The following is an 18,570-nucleotide window of genomic DNA, read 5'->3' on the forward strand; positions in this document are numbered from 1 at the left end:
GTATTTCATTCATTTCAGTCTTATTTTCCTTCAACATGGGTACATGTTTGTATATATTTTTGCTAGTATAATAGAATAATGCGATAAACCTTTATGTATTCACATTTTGTGTACAGTTCTATTTCCTTAGGATTAATTTAAACCCTAAGTTTTAATACTCTGAATGCTTAGAGTTACTGTGGGGCTTTGGGCTGGAGAGATTGGTGGTACTGAAGCTGTTGATTACTGGAGATAAAGAACCATGCTCTTGAAATATTCCCTTCACCTCCACTCATAGTAATCCCTCATGGCATTGTAGAAATAGCATGGAATTGTCTCTAGCTAGATTATAATTCTGAGGACTCTGGGTTGATATTTACAGTATATGAGAAGAAAAAGTTAGAAAAGGTTTATATGCATATAAGTCACTCCTAAAAAGCTGTGTAGAGAAATGAAAGCTTATTTGAGATTATTATGTGGCTTTAAATATTCTGATCTATAAGTTCAATTTTTTTTCCCATTGGGGAAAATATAAGTCAGAGTATCTTGAGTATTCTTTCCTTAAAGGAGAACATGGGTTCAATAACAGAGACTCACAAATGGAGGAATAAAAGAAATAGGAAGTTTTGCTTTTGCAGACATACTGAAGTGGAAAATAGAAAAGCTGAAATCAACAATAACAACAACAACAAAAATGCCACATCCATTTGGACTAAAATACATGTATATATAACACAACTTTCCAAGCATAAAACGAAAACTCTCACCAAGGGAATGAAAAAAATAGCTTTTGAAAAACTGCTGAAATAGGCCTGTTGTTGAAATAGTTTTATTTCCCCTTTCGAAGATCTATTTACTACAATTCTGGGAGTGAGAGGGATGATTTTGAATAAAGAATAAAGCCATTTAAGATGTTGTGCAGAGTACCAGAATTTATGAAGACTAGTTTGAATTAAAACTAAATGTCACCAGCAAATAGGAGCCAACAGAAATGTACATTTCATTTATTGTATTGGGAGCTGGGGAGGGCAGCAGGGATGAGCTTACACATAACAGGACTCTCTTTTATATGGCACTAAATTTTATGTGGAGAACTTAGACCTTACAAAAGCATGTGTTTCTCTCAAATCTTCTTAGCTGTTCAGATTAATTCATTAATTGGCAGGAGTTGAAATCATACCTCCTACTTGGGTATAGTACAAGAGTGAAAAACTCAAATGTTTAATGCATTTATTTATTCACTCAGCAAATTTGTATTTGGCAGCTGCTGTTTGCTGGGTGTCATTCCTGCCACAGTGAGGACAATGGCAAACCAAAGAGACAGGTCCTTGTCTTTGGGACCCCTAGAGACGAGGACAGATAATTCATAGGAAGAAACAGGTGAGTTCTCTCTCAACAAGTCAAATGGAGTGATTGGGAGATGCTGGGGGAACACTTCAGGTTGGATGGTCAGAGAAGGCCACTGTGGTCACACCTGAGGGCTCTCCAAGATGATTCCAGAGGCTCACCCCTTTCTCTTTTTAATTTAGCATATCTGTCTTTCCTCCTTGTGTGGCCTTTACATTCCTGTAAAGGACTTACTATTATTATTTGCTTTGACAGAGGAAGTATAAAACTGAAATAAAGATGCAGTTTTAAAAAAGAGGCTGAAATACATTTTTAATAAATCAAAGGCTCAGGTGCACCATCCTTTTTTTCAACTCCAAGAAAATCATAAATTATTTTATTAGAGGGAATTACCACAGTTCTGGATCTTAGTGATGGCTGAACAGAGTTTTTTTTTTCTTTTCTAACATCAAGTAGCTGCCAGTTTTAATTTTCTTTTGGAATTTACACATTAAAAACATTGTTTTAGCTGTTCAACAAAACTGTCTCTTATATCCAAGGGATGGTGCCAGAGTATGAAATGTGCATCTTGGTTTGATTTCTTCCCCTCCAGCCTGATTCACGAGTAAAAGTCAGCCTTGCTTTTTATGACTGGAGGGCTAATATTCAGTATTAATAGCTATGGAAAAAATTAAATTCCAATTTTACTCTTTAATATCTGCATGCCTAGAAGTTTTATATTCAGGTATCTGAGAGTGGGTTGACCACATTGCTGGCGTCTTTACTTGATGGTACTGTGAGGTTCTTTCGCACAGATGATTAATGCAGTAATTCTGGCACTTGGGATTTCAAGGACCAGTACAATGGCAAAAAGAATTAACAATATTTATTTATTGTTTGTTATATGTCAGACACTGGTCTAGGATATGGAGAAATCATGGTGAACAACAACAAAAGGAAATTGGCAAAAATGATTGCCCTCTTATAGAGTATATTCAAATAAGGGGGGGATGAAGTAAATGTATAAATAAGTAATGCCACATGGTGATAAGTACTCAGAAGAAAGATTGCAGAGAAGGGATAAAGGGACAATCAGGGTGGAAGTGAGGCCTGCGATTTTAGACAGGAGAAAGATAACCTTTGGAAGTTCTTCCTGAGTTGGTCACTTATAAGGATAGATAGGAAGGGGGCCAGGCAGCAAGCCAATGTGAATGTCTAGGGAAGTTAGAAATAGCAAGTGTAAAGTCCCTGAGGCAAATACATGCCTAATTCTGTCTAGGGCCAGTAGGGGGGCCAGTGTGGCTAGAGTGTGGGGAGAAGAAGGAGGAGTTGTAGGAGATGAGCTCAGAGGTGAAGGGTCAGATCATGTAGGTTCTTAGCCCTTAGGAAGACTCTTTGGCTTTTGGTCAGAGTGAATGAAAAATGATTTCAGGATTGTGAGCACTAGATTGTCATGATTTGACTTCCTACAAATACACTAAAAGAGAGGAAAGGAAGAAGTAGAGAGACCAATTAGGAGACTATTTTAGTAATCCAGGTAAGAGGAGATGGTGGGTTGGACCAGAATGGTAGCAGTAAAGGTGGTAAGAAGTCTGCTTTTGGATACGTTTTGAAAATAAAGCCAACACATTTTACTGTCAGTTTGGATGAAGGATGTAAGATAAAGAGAAAGGTTAACAATGAGTCAGTCCAAGGTTTTAGGCTGGAGCAAACAGAAGGATAGAGTTGTTATTTACAGAGAACAAGAGGACTGAGGGTTCTTTTGGGGGAAAGAGCAGGAGCCTGATTTTGGACATACTGAATTTGAAGTGCTCATTATTGTTAAAATGGAGACGATAAGCCAGATACTGGGAATGAGTGGTTGAGATTGGAGGTATACATTTGGGAGCAGTCAGCACTAGCGTGTATTCTCTTCACTGATGTGCACATTGGCTTCTGTGTCATTCTGGCTGTGACTTGCATAAAAATAGTCTTTGTGGCAGCCTCAAGTTGTAACCCAGTTCCAAGCCAGGTATCTCTAATTGTATCTCTGGCTTACTTCTGGATTGGGGATGATTTTATTTATTTTTGTCAGTATTCATTTTCCCCTCTGTTCATTCACAACCATGCAGCTACTTACTATTTCTATTTCTTGAGGGGTGTGAGTGAAGGCTGAAGGGTCTGATACTTTATCAGCCACGGCAAATCCAGCCCTTTTTGATACTCCTTTGAAAGGAGGCTCTCTTTGAGAAAGTTTTGGTTACCTTTCCAATTAATCCATCTTAGAGTCAATTATAATTTTAAGCTTCATGATGCAATAATCTATAACATTTCTATAGCGCTATTATCTCTTTCCAAGTACTTTATGAACATTTGTTAATTGCTTGCTGCATTACCCCACAAGGCAGGTAAAGTCCCATTTGTATTCATTATAAGAGCTTCCCGACAGTGGGGGTTTGAGCCGTGAAGTGACTGCCCATCAAACACCTGGCCAGTTAGGGATAGAGGGATCAATAAGCAAGTAATGATGATGGCTTCATCTTCATTAATTAATATTATTTTAGTACCTCCAGCATTCCCTCATAAAAGTCAGAACCCCAAATGAAAATGGTGTTTTCTTTCCCTAGAGATGGTAGCTGATGCGATCAACTTGAACAGATGTGAGATATTAAGCACCAAGAGGGTGAATGAGGAGGTGGGCCCAAACTGCCTTCAACACTTTTCATTATGAAAATAGAATTGTTACCCCAGAGGACTTTAACGCAGTACTTAGTAATCTGGTAGAGTGAGAGTAGGAGCATTTGGCTGACTGGCTAATTACAAAGGCGACTTCATTTTTGCTTGCAGTGTTAGAGATCTCAGGCAAAAAATGTTGTCTTTCATCTCTTAAACTTCACTCATTGACTGATTGGTTGATACCTACTATGTGATAGTCATTTTATAGGCTCCAAGGGAGACAGTGATATATAAAACAGACTAACATCTCTGCCCTCATGGAAATTTCTAGGCGGGGAATAATGATAATTAACATTTCAGTATTTACCATGTGCCAGACACTTTTCTACCACTGCATTTAACAAATCATTTGATTATGATGAGTCGTATCATTACCAATATTATACAGAGAAGAAAACTGAGATATAGAGAGAATAAATTACTTGCTCAAATGCATAGTTAATACATTATGGGGCTTTAGGCCAAAGAGAACCACTATACTTTCGTTTTATTTTCTGCATGAAGTATTGTAGTTGAAGGAGATGATTGGTTTGAAGAATTCACATTAGCTGCTTAGGACAATGATAAATTTCAACATATTGATCTTAAAGTCTTAGGATCCAAGGTGCCTGCATGCAGAATTATGTCACAGGTCAGAGGAAAAATCATGGTCTTACATTGTTTTTCTCCAAGTTTTTGCCTTGAGCAAGTAGAACTTGGGTATTCCATTCTTAGATCTTGTCTTTCTTGTTCATCTCTATTTAATGAAGACTGCTGGTTCTTTCAGATAGGTCTTATGGCTAGGATATTTGGAAATGATAGTTCAGGGCTGGCTTTGAGCAAAAATATGTTGAGTTATGTTGAAAGGTAAAGTATGTTGAGTTAGGAATCTTAGAGGCTCTCAGTTTCTCATCATTTTCCCACCCTCTTTTTATTCACTCACTTATACAACACCTTTTCTTTTCCTTTGTACAAATGAAATGAATAAAAATAGCTTAAATTTAATTATCTCCCTAGTCAATAACTTTTATAGATTTTATAGATTTACTTTTCATGGAGAAATTTCATGCAAGCATTAGAGCCAGGCACATCTTGGGAGGACTTCTCAAAATGCCTTTTAGTGTTGAAGAATGACACAGGGAAAAGTAGGAACTTTCAGGTTGGATAGATTTGGGTTTTACTTCTGACCTTTACAAACTGTGAGTCACTGAAAAGAATATTAAAAAGAATATTAAAATCACTGGAGTCTCATTTTCCTCATCTAACTAGGATTACATAATTTCTAATATATGCGAATTGAGCTTCTCTGTGCCTAGTACTTGATAGGTGCTTAATAAGTAGTTCTGTTTGTTAATGTTCATTCAACAGATGTTTGAATTCTTGTTATATATGGGGAGAGAAATTATGCTTAATGCAAATACCACGAGTGCTAATAAAAAAGACAACAAAAATGGTCTTCATTCTGAGCCTCAAACCATAGAGTACATGTCTCCTTTTCCATCTATTCTCCCCCTTTTTTCCTTTGCATTGATGTGAATAGGAATCATTAAAACACTTTTCTTAGTGTCTTTTATAATCTCCTTTTTTAATAAGAACCACCTCTACTGATCATCTTGTCCTTTGTCTGTTCTAAGCTTCAGGAATTGGCCGTGAATGTTGCTTCTTCTTTTCTAGTGGGTTCATCATCACTGCTTCCACCTGCTCTGTTCTCCTGTAAGATATAGTCTTGGCATTCTGAGTGAAGTTCCTACATTACTAATGTCTGTGCTGCACTGCCTCCCTGAGATAGTGATGGTCTGAATTAGGGTCTCTTGGAAATAAAGCAGAGGAGTGGATTCTAAATCTAAGCATAAGTGGGAAGCAAAGGAGAGGAAGCTGTTTTTTCACAGAGTTCAAACCGGCAAGAATGGCAGTACCATTAACCAAAACCATGAATACCTCCAATGTGTGAAGGAAAGGGTGATAGGTCATGAAAGAGACTAGAATTTGAAAGGAAGGTCTGGGCTGGGAAGAGAGACAAGGTATGTATCCTGGAGACTTCTACATAGTGATGATATTTAATTTCATGAGGCCGAATAAACATACCAAGAATACTAAGGGGGTAGATAGAGAAACAGAAAGAGTAGGGAGGAAGATCAGGGTACTGCTGCGGAGAAACTCACATTTAGTGAAGGAGCAGCAAGAGAACCTGAGTTGATCAGACACCTACGAAAATAATGGTCCCATGGGAAAAAGGAGTTCTGGAAGGTAAGTTGACAAGACTACGAATGGTTACATAGGGAATTAGAAGAATGAGAATGGAAAAATAGCTCTAGAATCTTTTGGTGAAGGGGCCATTAGGAATCTTCAAAGAAAGAGATGGGCATGGTAGTTTGAACAGATTACTGTGGAATAAGAGTGAGTGAGCAATCTAGGGGAAAGAGCAAGTATGAGCTACTCTTTTAAGATCTCCAATGGCAGAGAAAGAAAGGGAGGCAGAGACATAGAAAGCCAAAGAAGACTTGAGAATGATGGGACCTCAGGGTAGGTAGATTAGGAGACAACTTTAGGTGGAGGAGAAGGTTCAGGTAGAGAGACATAGAGTAAGAGTGGGGCTGGGTGTGGTAGCTCACACCTATAATCCCAGCACTTTGGGAAGCCAAGGCGGCTGGATCACTTGAGGTCAGGAGTTTGACACCAGCCTGACCAACATGGTGAAATCCTGTCTCTACTAAAAATACAAAAATTAGCAAGTGTGGTGGAATGCACCTGGAGTCCCAGATACTCGGGAGACTGAGACAGGAGAATCACTTTAACCTGGGAGGCAGAGGTTGCAGTGAGCCAAAGTGGAGGTCACACCACTGCACTCCAACTGGGCGAAAGAGCGAGACTCTATCTCAAAAAAGAAAAAAAAAAAAAAAAAGAAAAGAAAGAGAAGAACAAGGGAAGGGTGTTAGTTCTTAGTTTTAGAACTAGTGGTGGAAAGAAAATAGATTATATATAGGGTACCCTATTGAGGAGGATGAAGTAATGGTAGAATTTAAGGAGAGAGTAAAAACTTAATATAGGCATTTTGTTATTTTTATAGTTGTTTTGGTTAGTTTTATTTTTGAACAATAATTATTCCAGATGAGAATAGTAGATATTTAAACCAAAACACATCACTACTGTTTCTCAGTTCTCATCAGTAATGCCTGTAGGTATATATGTGCTTTAACGTTAAACTTTTACCACTTTAATAACAGGAATATGAATATAGAAATTTGTGACTTGACTTTTGAATTTTTCATTATTATCACCTTGAGTATATACAATTGCTTTTCTATTTTCTATTTCTATTTACACATTCATTTTGTTCATATTTTATGGTAAAGAATGGTATAGGTTTTAAGAATGAAATTATTTAAGGGATCATGCACTTTAACTCATAGATTAATTTCAACTTATTGTCAGCCAAGAGTTTTGTGGCACTTGTGTTTTATTGAAGACATGACCTTCCTTAGAATGATGTAATAATCCTATATCCACAGCTGTCTCTAGAGAGACAGGTCGATAGCTGAGATTTTGGACAGCCTAGTTATTATTTATGTGGCCTCAGTATACTCTATGTCACAGGGTATGCTAATAACTGTCTCATGCAGTTCTTAAAGCAAATATGAGAAATTATACTTTTCAAATCCTTTGAACAGTTAAAATGTACAATGATGCATATTAAATTTAGTTACAGGCCTTGGAGAAACCTGTTGGCTTATTTGGATGATCACCATTTTACAAGTTTTGAATTCTGTTAATTATAAGATGTGATACATTAATTTAAAAGTAGACTTTAGGCTGGTCGTGGTAGCTTACGCCTGTAATCCCAGCACTTTGGGAGGTCGAGGAGGGCAGATCACTTGAGGTCGGGAGTTCAAGACCAGCCTGGCCAATATGGCAAAACCTGTGTCTACTAAAAAATACAAAAATTAGCCGGGCATGGTGGTGCACACCTCTAATCCCAGCTACTTGGAAAACTGAGGCAGGAGAATGGCTTGGACCCAGGAGGCAAAGGTTGCAGTGAACTGAGATCACACCACTGCACTCCAGCCTGGGCGACAGAGTGAGACTTTCTCAAAACAAACAAAAAAAAAAACAAAAAGAAAATAATTTTAATGTTAATAATTTCATATCCAATGTTTTTACTTATGCACCAAACATAAGTTTAACATTCTGTGTTTACCCACTTCCAAGATAGAGGATAAATAGTGTTAGTTTCAAAGACAGGTGTTTACAAATACCTACTAAATGCCTATCATTTTATGCAGTATTTGGTGGTGTGGAATCTTATTTGAAAATAAAATTAAATATAAAATTGTCCTTTTTAAGACTGAATAAAGATGGCCCACTAGATGTAGCCAGGAGAAGCATCTGCCATTGAGGGAGCAGAGCATCAGGAAGACTACACACTCGAGTCATAGCATGCCCAAATCTAACAGCATTGCCTGTTGGAATAACAAAAGGACAGGAAGGTTGCTTTGACAGCTCACTATTGCAATAGAACTCGGGTGCTTTATGTCTTTTATCCTCCTCCATCCTCTCTATAATTTTCCTCTTCCCTCTCTAGGTTTCTTACCTCCTAGTCACAAAGTGGCTGCCAAATGTCCATAAACTAAGTCCTAATGTGAGTGAACATGATCAAGGTAGGAAGCAGAAGATATGTCAGGGTTACAAAAGGGACAGATTTTAGGTTGCTTTGTCTTTTTGTGAGGCACAAAAAAATCTCAGGAAAACTCCACCGGTTTATTTTATTTAAAAAAATCAGTTTCATTGAGGTATAATTTATAGTAACATTCACCAAGGTTAAGGATGCAAATTAAGTTTTCACCAATGTATACAGTCATGCAAGCCATACCACAATGATTCAGAAAGTCAAGATGTTCCCAGATAGAGTACAATTTCTTTAACCAGCCATCTTAAAAATTCTTCTGTCTGTAATGATATTTTCATAGAGCTGATCCTCAGATCTTAATGAAAGCTGACATTTCAATAATAGCTAACCTTTATTAAGTACTTGCTGTGTGCTACTCACTACATTAAATTGTTTGCCATACTTTACCTCCTTTAGTATTTTTAAAGTTTGATCATGTTAAGACTTGATATTTATTGATATATAACAGTTGCATGTATTTTTGAGGTACGTGTGACATTTTCATATATGTTTATAATATGTAATGATTATGTCAGGATAATTAATATATCCATGATCTAAAACCTGTATCTTTTATCATTTTCTTCTAGCTATTTTGAAATATACAATAAATTATTATTAATTATAATCTCCCTAATATCAAATATTAGAACTTATTCCTTCTATCTAACAGTATTTTTGTATCCATTAACAAACTTCTCTTCATTCCCGTTCCTCCTTCTCTTTCCAGACTTTGGTAACCATGAGTCCACTCTTTTTTTAATTTTTAAAACAACAGGGTGGGATAAGTTTTATTAACAGAGCTGGCACTAGTACATATAGTACCTTTGTGTGAAATAGCAAAAGGTAGCCCCTCTGGTTGGATGCAGGAGACAAGGCCATCTAAGAAGACCAGGGATGGAGTTTGGCTTTCCGTTTCCTCCTAACCTAGACATCTTTGTGGTGTACATAAAATTTTGGATGAGAAAGCCTACTCAACTGTTCCTATTTTACAATACAACTTCAGCTTTAGAGAAGTGAATTATCGCATTCTAGGTTATGCAGTGTGGGGCATATCTTGGCTTTTCATGATAGGATTTTATTCACTGGTATCATTGTTAAGTCTGTGGAGAAGTGTCCTTAGCTAAACAATTCCTTGAATTTTTTTTTAAGATTTTGCCTCCTTCTTATTCACTATTTGCCAACTCTCATGTATTTATTCAGGCTTATCTCTTTCCTCATTGATTTAATAACATGAAATCATTTTCTCAGTTATGACACTATTAACCATTATTGCAATTACTATTTGTTCATAGAACCTCATATAATGTTATCTTTTTAGTGGAAATTAACTATAGCTGATAATTATTACAATAATTTTAAATTGACTAGCTACTAGCATTTCATATAAATATGTTTGCATTGAGACACAAGAAAAGCTCATATGTATGAAGTTTCCTATTTTTTGATAAAATTATTATTGCTAAAAAAACCTCTTTGAATATACATGTATTTTCTTTTATTAGTCATAGATGGTTATTAGGTTCTAATGAGATTGCTTGATGATGCCATAACATAAAATGAAAAATTCGGTCAAACATTGTATGTCTGGAACAATTTTTATACAATTTTCTGATTTTAAAGCTGTCATGGAAAATCCCAGGGGAAGTACCTTTGGGAATTGCAAAACAACTGCATTTGAAATGAATTGTTTAGAGTTTGTTAGTCTATACTGGTTTTTTGAATATAAATTGTAAATGGAATTTTCTTCTTCTTGAGGTTGAGAGAAAGTAAGTTAAAATCAGAAATTCATTTCTTGCTATTTAAGTCCATGGTTTACCCATCTTGTCCTCTGAAAAATAGGTATAATTAGATCTCTTGCATAATTTACTCACTATTCTATAAAAAGCAGTGTGTAGATTAGTGTAGAAATGATGGAAATAAAGACTCCCCATTAGAAAATGATTAATTTGTTGCAGTTGGTAAAATACTATTGTCTATTTTCAGATTCTAGGACTATAAAGCAAATAATTTAACCTGTAGCATCTATTGTGAGTTAAAAACAAAAACAAAGAGACTGTCAGTTCTTTTGAGGCACACTCCTTTTTGGAGTAGACCTATTTATTTATTTTTGTTTTGTGTTTGTTTCTCAGCGACAATATTTCTCCTAGAAATATCACAGGAGATCTCTTAAGCAAAAAAAAAAAAAAAAAAAAAAATTTTTTTTTTTACTACACTTTTGTGTTTGGGACCGCACATTACTTTAGAGCCATAGATCTCAAACTGTGGCTCTTGTTTCAGCTCTCAGTAGCATTAGCATCACCCAGGATCTTGTTAGAGATGCCAGTCCTAGGGGCCGCATCCCAGAGCTGTTGGCAGAAACTGAGACAGGCCCAGGGATCTGTGTTTCAATAAATTCTTCTAGGGGATGATGATGTATGCAAAGGTTGGAAAACTACTGTTGTGAAGGAACTTAATACACTCAAGTTAACTATGTTACTATTAATTATTTGCAATATTTTAGTGTTAGGTAGAATTGCTAAGTCACAGGATATGAACATATTCAACTTTACCAGGTAATGCTAAATAGTTTTTAAAATACGTGCTCCAATTTAGAGTTCTACCAGTAGTAAATAAAAGTCTTACTGTCTCACACCTAACTTTGTCAGACATTTAAGCTTTTACAAATCTGGTGAGTATGAACTGGTATCAAGTTATGGTTTGAATTTGAATATACTTAACAGCCTTTAGCATCTTTTCATGTATTTATATGTTTGTTGGTCAGTTACATTTATTTACACTTAGGTGAATTGCTTATTTTTATCTTATCATTTCTCAGTTGGGTTTTCTTTTTTGATTCATAGGAGTTTTAAGTATATTCTGGATACTAATCTTTTGTCATTTTGTGTTTCAAATATCTTTTCTGTGGTTATGAGTTTTATTATCACTTTTCCTGTTGTATCACAGAGGAAAAGAAGCTCACAATTTTAATGTAGTGAAATATATTTGTCTTAATTTATAATTTTTGTTCCTATGATTCATTTAAAAAATTACGCTTTATGCAGAAAGCAGAGAACTAGTCTCTGTTTTTTTTTTCTAGAAGACCTTTAAGGTTTTGTCTTTAACATTTAAGTTTTATTATATATGTACCTATATAAAAATTATATATGCACATATTTTACTGAGGTTTAATTAATACATAATAAAATATACCCATTTAATGTGTATAGTTTGAGTTTTGACAAATGTACACTCGTAACCACTACCACAAGCAAGATGTCAAATATTTGCATCACCTTGAAAAGCTCCCTTTACAGTCAGTTGCTCCCAAATGACCTGGCCCCAACCAACCACTTAACGGTAGAATAACTAGAGATTATTTTTGTCTTTTCTAAGAATTTCGTATAAATGGAATCTTACAGTAAGTATAGTTTTGCATCTGGCTTCTTTCACTCAGCATAATGTAACTGAGATTTCTCCATGTTGTTGCATGTAGCGGTAGTTGTTTTCTTCTTATTTTCTATTTGCCGAGCCTCATTGTATTGTGGGATAGTCCACAATTTGTGCATCTATTTACTTGTTAATAAACTGTTTCCAGTGGTTTTTAAACTATTTCAAAAAAGGTTGTCATGAATATTTGTATTCAAGTTGTTATATGAACAGATGTTTATCTATCCTGGAAAAATATCTAGGAATAATAAGTTAATATTTAACTTTATAAAAAACTGCCAAAGCGTTTCAAAAGTAGTTGTCCTATTTTGTATTCCCACCAGTCATGTATGAGAATTCTAGTTTCTTCATGTTCTCTCCTGCACTTGATATTAGTTGTCATTAATTTTAGGCATTTGAATGTGTGTTTAGTAATATCTTGTTGTGGTTTCTGTTTGCATGAAATTGATTTTTGTGATGTATGGGAGGAATTCAATTTGATTCTTTTTTTTTTCATCTAATCAACCAGTTGTCTCAGTACCATTGAGTGTATAATACATAATTTCCTCATCGATATGCAATGATAGTTCTATCATATCCTGAGATGATTCTAAAACTATGTAAAAACGATGAAAATGGGCACTCTCCTTTTTTTTAGAGCTTGGAGTAAAATGTAAAAGTTTAACAGGCATATTTAATTTCATGTTTTGAGTTAATCAATATTTTAATAAGCTTCATTTAGAAATTAGAATGCTTGTCAGTAAAGTCATCCCTTATTCAACCCTAACTTATTCTCTTCTTGTTCTGTGTCTTATCTATTTTTTCTCTTTTAAGAAATTCTTAGCTTTAAGGTTTAAAATGTGTTTTTTAAAAATTCTATATTTTATCTAAAATTTTCAGTGATCTATACTTGATCTGTACTTCAGATATCTGGTTAGCAATATTACTGGCAGTGAAAGTTCTCTTCATTTTACTTTTAAGATTTATTCTTCCTCTGAGTGAAAGAGAAGTAGGTATCCAAGAGAGAGAATTTGAAAAACACATAAAAGTATGAAGGTGAAAATTAAAAATCATGTATAATCTTTCCTCCCAGACATAATCATAATCTGCATCTTTTGTTTCCATTTATTTATCAAAATTATACCTGTAAATGGTAAAGAAAAAATAATTTGGAATCATTTAGTGTTGAAAGTTAGTCTTTAGTACTTTCTCCTTCTCAGTTCTATTCTTTAGTGTATGGTTTAACATTCTTTAAGTATGTGGTTGGTCCTAGAAGCATTATTAACTTTTGTGTTTGACTCTACTGTTAAATTATAAAATTAAAACCTAATAAAAAGTATTAACAGTATTGTGACTTTATATTTGGAAATTTTAATATAAATAAAATTATTTTAAGACCTATGGCCAATAAGGAAATATATGTAGCTACAGTCACAATTGAGAAAATATGTTGTAAAATACATCAAGATTGCAATATTATTTGAGCTGAGAACTATATTTGGTCTATTTCTGAGTCAAGGATGTTAAATTGTGCTAATGTTTAATTTTATATCACAAATTTTGTAGAAACCCTATAGTGCAGTAAATAGTGTAAATTGAATTAATTTGTTTTTATGTTTCCATGACAAAATTTATACTTTCATCTTCAAAGTAGACACTTCAAATTTATTTTCTAATATTTAAATTCCCTAGTTAAGAGTGGAGACAAGAAGATTTAAAATGTCTAATCTCTTAGGGTTTAAAAATACAAGCAATTATTGTGTGTGTTGGATTTATTACTTTTGTAGATTAAAATCAATGGGATTTTTGCAATTAATAACAAAATTGCATATAATGGTCTTATGGTATTAATAGTCTTAGTAAGCCATCTGTAGCAGTTTTCAATTCTCAACATAATTGCATAGAGTAGTTTATGTTTTCCAAGGAAAAATCTCTAGACAAACTATGCCTCATTTTACTTCTATTTTAAGCTAATCCCTTGACTGGATCTTAGATCTATGAGTTATTCTTCTTTGGAGATTTGGGAGTTTGCAGAAGTATGGGGATAAGAAAATGATTTGATAAGTTGCATACTGTTCAGCGATGGCAGGTTCTTCCTACACCAATATCAGTGTTTTATTGTTTCTGTATCTGTGTGGGTGGGGTAGGGGAAAGGTGAAAATAACTTTCTGTCCTTTCATTTGGGTGTGCAAGTTTATCATTTGGACTTAAGAATGTGTCATATATCTAGAAATCAGTTGGGTGAAATGGAATCTGTCAAATGACACTTAGTTATGTGACACAGATGGCCATTTCTCTCCTAACATGTCAATGTGTGCCTAAGAATGAAACCCAAAGAACCTTTTGTTTTTCCTAGTGTGAACTTCAGATACAAGAGTTGTTCTTACTCAATTCATGGTAATCTCATTGCTATATTTTGGTTGTTTGACCCTCCAAATCTCATGCTGAAACTTAATCGCTAATGTCAGAGGTGGGGCCTAATGGGAGGTGATTGGGTCATGGGTGCAGATTCCTCATGAGGGTCTTTGTGCCATCTTCACTGTAATGAGTTCTTGCTCTGTAAGCTGGTTGTTAAAAAGAGCCTGGCACCTCCCTCCTCTCTCTTACTTCCTCTCTCACCATGTGATTTCTGCACAGACCTGCTCCCTTTCAGTTTCCCTAGGAGTGGAAAAGCCTGATGCTTCCACTATATCCCCAGTTTTCCAGCCAACAGAATTGTGACTGTTTTTCTTTATAAATTAGCAAAATATACAGTTTTTCTTTATAAATTACCCAGCCTCAGGTATTTCTTTATAGCAACCCAAACTGAATTAAGACTCTTTTCATTGCTTTACCTTTTATCTTCTATGTTTTTTTCTTTTAGCTTCTACCATGATTCTACCCTATGTTTAAGCATCCTCTTCATTGAATTTAACATATAACATACCACCCTTTTGTTCATATGTTCATTTAGGTATATGTCTGTAACAAACATGCTGCTTTATTTTGGGGTGTTTTCAGTTTACATAAATGATGTTATGCTTCAAAATATGCTCCTTATATTTTCTCTCAGCATTAAAATATTTTATTATTAAATATTATTTGTTATTTTATGTTTCCATTATATGTATTCATTACATTTTACTTACCCATTCATTTAGTGATTGAAACCTTATAGGCCTCTAGCATCTTGATATGAGAAAAAACACTTTATTATCTTCACATGTGGCTCGCTCTTTAAGGACAATTGTTGGGTGCTGGGATATTCTCACACTCAATATTTTCCCACCAGTAGTTCACAAGGCTTTCAGTAGTTGATGCTATCTGACCTTTTAAATTTTGCCATTCTAATGTATGTAAAGTGGCATCTCCTTTTAATTTGCATTTTTCTGATTACTAATAAGGTTAAACATCATGTTCTTATAAAACACTTAAGGTTTTCATTTTTGTAAATTGCCTATTCATAACCTTACTCATTTTACATATAGATTTCCATTTTTTCTTGTTGATTTATGAGAATTCCTTTTATATTTTTGTACATATTCCCTTGACTGTCTTAAATATTGTGAATGTCTTCCCTCAGTCTGTCATTCATATTTTGTTTATGACATGCTTCACTGAACATGAATCTTTCATGAAATTTGATTGCATTAAAATTAATTTTTCCCTTTATAGTATCTATTTTGACTATTTTAAAAACTGATTTCCTAATCTACCCCCAAGTTTTCAAATATATTCTTTTATATTTTTTTCTTTAGCTTTATAGTTTTGAGTATACTGTGTTTTTCTCCTTACATAGAGAATTTACTCCATAATGCATCCTATTCCTACTGATTTATGATGCCTCTTTATTACGAAACTACTATATATTTTTTTACTGGCTTAATAGTCTATTACTGTACCAATTAGTACCTATCTATTGATCCATCTCTATCTATTTATATATCTGTCCATCTATCTATCAACTGTCTTTGTTTGGCTTCATAATATCCGCTAAAGCAAGTTATTCAGTTTCTAAACTGTCTTGCTGACTTATTCTGTGTTCTTAAAATTGTGGTAAGAGCCTATCAAATGGCAAATTTTACTAAATCTTTTTGAAATGACATGATTATAAATAGAGTAGTCTGGGTGACAATTGATGTCTTTTAACCATTTAATGGTTTCATCCTTGAACATGGTATTACTTTCTATTCAGTTTTAAAAATCTTCAATAGAGTTATTTTTTCCTGCACATGTTAGGAAGACATTTTATTTATTTTATAAATTTTATTTTAAGTTCAGGGGGTACTGTGCAGGTTTGTTGTATAGGTACACTTGTGTCATGGGGTTTGTTGTATAACATCACCCAGGTGTTAAGCCTAGCACCCATTAATTATTTTTCCTGATCCTCTTCCTTCTCCCACCCTCCACCCTCCTACAGGCCCCAGCGTGTGTTGTTCCTCTCTATGTGTCCATGTTTACTCATCTTTAAGCTCCCATTTATATGTGAGAACATGCGGCATTTGGTGTTCTGTTCCTGCATTAGTTTGCTGAGGATAATGGTTCCATCCATGTCCATGCAAGGACATGAACTCATTCTTTTTTATGACTGCATGGTATTCTGTGTTGTATATGTAACACATTTCTTTACTCAGTCTACCACACATGGGCATTTAGGTTGATTCCATATCTTTGCTCTTGTGAATAATGCTGCAGTGAACATACACATGCAGGTGTCATTGTAATAGAATGATGTATATTCTGTTGTGTATATACACCATAGTGGGATTGGTAGGTCAAATGGTAACTCTGTTTTTAAGTCTTTGAGGAATCACTACGTTGAAGAAAGCACTTTATTTAGGGTGATTCCTAGATATTCATTTGATACTTTGCTGTAGCAGTGTATTTTGTTTTCTATTGTATAATTTAGTTAGTTGTATTGGTAAAGATGTATCTATGGATATTTTTGTGAATACTTATAAGCTTTTATAAACTTATTAGTAAAAGTATTAACTTTCTTCAATGTTCTATGTAAGAAATAATATAATCTAAAAATTACAATTTCCCCTTCTTCAAAATCTTTATACTTCTAACTTATTTTCTTCATTTTGTGGCATTAATCAAGTCTTCTAGTACTACACTGAGTAGTGGCAGTATTTCTGATATTGTGCTCTTGATTATGTATTTGCTGTAGAATTTTGGGTAGATATTTATCAAGTCAGGGAAGCCTTCTTTTGTTTCAGGGAGTTTGTGGTTGTTGTTTTGTTTTCTTTAATCCTGAAAGGTATTGATATTTTTCAGATGCCTCCCTGCATCCATTGGAATGATTATGTATTTTTCCACTTTAAGTTATTAATATGGGGCATTATGGGTTTTCTGATGTTTTAGTTGCTACAATGCTGGGATAAAACCTGTTTGACTATGATGCAGACATTTTAACATAGCATTAGAACAGTAAGTGTATATATCTTATTTAGGATTTTGGGATCTATGTTCACGTATCAAAATGATCCTATAATGTCATTTTCTTATATCCAGATTTGGTTTGAGGTTGATATTTAGCTTTTTGACATAATCAGGAAGTTTACACTCTTTTTCTACTTTCTAGAATTTTTTGAATAAGACAAAGATTATCATTGCCTTCATAGCATCTGATAATGAGCCTAGGGTTGATTCATAGGGAAGTTATTGACAGCTTTATATCTATCACAATGAGATAGACACACACTGTGGTAAATACTTAACCACCTTTCCAGGGTGTGTGTTGAAGGTGGGGAGTAGGGGAAAAGTCCTGATAGAAATGTTTTCCAGTTTTTGTAGTGTAAATATTGCCACTATACCCTATTTCAAGCTATCAATATGAAGTCGCTGAATGTGAAGTCACAGAGATATGCACAGTCAACTCCTGTGACCTGGCACAGGTGGGCTCCAGTCAACCACCTGTCTGTTAACATAAGGTCTATGACAACCTCTAGAGAGGAATGGCAGCTCCTTCATTTTCACCTTCCTCATCTTTAGCACATTCCTTTTCTGGCCAGGTCTAAATCAGAAGAGGATTCTAGGAATCTTATTTCTGGTTTAACAAGTTATTTTTGGCTTCATGGAGAACAAACTGCCATTATTAGTATTTTTAATTTATTTTGTGGTTATTGCCCCCTTCAACTTTACTATTTGGACATTTTATATGTTTTCAAACAAGTATTCTTTTCATCTGGTTTCAAATTTTCTGGCCTATAGTTTTCCACAGCATTTAATAGTTTTAATACTTACTATAATTATTTACCCACCTTAATTATAATGTATACATTTTTCATTCTTTTTCTTTTTTTTTGATGGGCAAAAAATTTTTAATTAAACAAATTTAAAGTTTAAACATTATAACGAATAGACTACAATTAATTTTGGGTGAAAGTTAAAACTGGGGCAGAGAATATTCTTTTCCACAACAGAATGCCAGCAAAACAAATTAAAATTAAGTTTGGATGAAAGTTAAAATTTGGGCGGGGAATATTCTTTTTTGTGAAGAATGCCAGTAAAAACAA

General features: G+C 34.4%; 1 long non-coding RNA gene across 14 annotated transcripts in view; it reads left to right on the plus strand.

Moving 5' to 3' along the window:
• The window catches only part of LOC144580716 (uncharacterized), a 611,731-nt gene that overhangs the window by 1,527 nt on the left and 591,634 nt on the right, over positions 1–18,570 (plus strand). For 12 of the 14 annotated variants that reach the window (XR_013530719.1, XR_013530725.1, XR_013530720.1 and 9 more), the window contains exon 2: positions 1,244–1,359. This is a non-coding gene — a long non-coding RNA (uncharacterized LOC144580716). Of the gene's footprint in view, positions 1–1,243; positions 1,360–3,911; positions 17,950–18,570 lie in introns of all 14 variants that reach the window. The other 2 variants (XR_013530726.1, XR_013530727.1) reach the window with 1 other exon arrangement.

Source organism: Callithrix jacchus, chromosome 2 (genome assembly GCF_049354715.1).
Source record: "Callithrix jacchus isolate 240 chromosome 2, calJac240_pri, whole genome shotgun sequence".
Lineage (NCBI taxonomy): Eukaryota > Metazoa > Chordata > Mammalia > Primates > Cebidae > Callithrix > Callithrix jacchus.